Genomic DNA, 1,840 nt, shown 5'->3' with positions numbered 1-1,840 from the left:
AACTTGACTTCTGTGAGCTTCTCTGTCAATCTGTGTCCTGTTCTCTGTATCCGTTGCTAGTACCTTCTGTAGTCTCTGTGGGTAGATGCCCTTCCCAGCTCTCTGTTGTGTGCCCTCCTATTCAAACGTCTGTCTTTAGCACGTTTTCCCTTTATATAGTCCTTGTACAGAGTTGCTTCATCATATTAATATTAATAATAATAATTAAAACATGACCGAATGATGATGTGATTTTTTTGAGAAATAATTTTAAACTGAGTCCCCACACATGGTCTCCTCTGCCCAGAAAGAAAAGAATGGGATCCCCATTCCTAGCCGCTCTCCCCACTTGATTGTCTCCAGCTCAGGTGAATAATAAAAATAATAAATGTATAATGATAAAGGAAGAACGGTGCAGGGGCAACAAAAATATACGAGCAACAAAGATCTGTTGATGAGCTGCCATCTCTGGTCCCAAGCAATTACTAGCAGAGAGAAAATTGGGGGATAGAAGATTAGGGGGGAGGAGAGGGATATCTGAGGAGTCATGGGGCCATAAAAATAACGTAGACAGCCCAGAGGAGGCTGAAACCACCTTCAGGGCCTGAAAGAGGATGTCTGAGCTGCAGGATCTCCAGGAAGTGAAACCAGGGTAGGGGCTCAAGCAGGTTGGGGCAAGGATGGCAAGAATGCCCTGGGATATGGGGCAGGGGCTGGTGAAACCACACTTCAACCCCAGGGTCTAACCCCATGGCTTAACCCCAAGAGCACATTCTGTGCACAGCAAAATGACTAGATAGGGGACTAAAGGCCCCTTGGAGCTGGTGAAATAGACGTCCTCTCCCTCGGCCAGCAACTGCCTCTGGGCCTACCTTGCCAGAGAGAGGCCCAGGTGGAAGCCAGAGTCTGGGTTCCAGCAAAGCCCATGGCCCCTCTGCACCTCCACTTCACCCTTTCCTTCTGGGTGTGACATCTTCCCTCTGCCTCTACCCTTGTGTCTCTGGCCCTTGAACTTCCCTTTCTCACAGCCTGGTTCCAACCAGGGAGTCTCCACCAGATTCCCTCTCCACCCTCCTGGGTCTGCTTTGGAAAAGCAGAGGCCCCCATCGAGCCCAGAGTCCAAGTCACAACTCCTGGCTGGAAATCTTTCTCTCTCTCCCTTTCTTTCCTTACTCCTGCAACTAGAAAAACTAACAAATTTAAATTGAATCCCACTCTCCTTTTGCTCCTAACACACAGCTTATCTGGTGAAGTTGAAGGATTTGGGCAAGAAGGAAGATCCCAAGCTTTGGGAGGTCACCATACAAAGGTCCTCACAGAGTACAGGCAAAGCTGGGAACAGAATAGCTTCTGGCAGCTGAGCTGCCAGAATAGCTTCTGAGCTGGGGAGGGACTGGGTGGCTGGCTGTGCCTAGGTCTGAATTAATTTGGTGGGGGGGCAGGAGTTGAATCCCAGTGAACCCAGGTATGGGTTCTCTTCTTAGGACACAACTATATAGGAAGAATTAACAGTGAAGGCATTTCTGGCTAAAAAGAAAGGAGGGAATTTTAGGAGGTCGGAAATAACTGGCCTTTAATTTGTTCCCTTGATTTGACACTGCGGATCTGAGAGAGGAGGTACTTTGCTGGGTGGTGTCTACACAGGTCCCCAAACTCAATAACTGGGGAGACTGTCAGAGAAGGAACGACACTATAACTTCCTCCTAAGGGTTGAAAAACTTATTGTTGGGTATCTGGGCCAAAGAAAATGTCATGTTTGAGCCTCCATCCAAATACTCAGGGCAAGGCTGTATTCAACCTCTGGGCAAGGGTTGCATGTATTTTGCAACTATTTTTCTGGCTTAAACCCTCAAACTACAAT

This window comes from Mustela lutreola, chromosome 8 (assembly GCF_030435805.1).
Source record: "Mustela lutreola isolate mMusLut2 chromosome 8, mMusLut2.pri, whole genome shotgun sequence".
Lineage (NCBI taxonomy): Eukaryota > Metazoa > Chordata > Mammalia > Carnivora > Mustelidae > Mustela > Mustela lutreola.
This window is presented reverse-complemented; position numbering follows the sequence as displayed.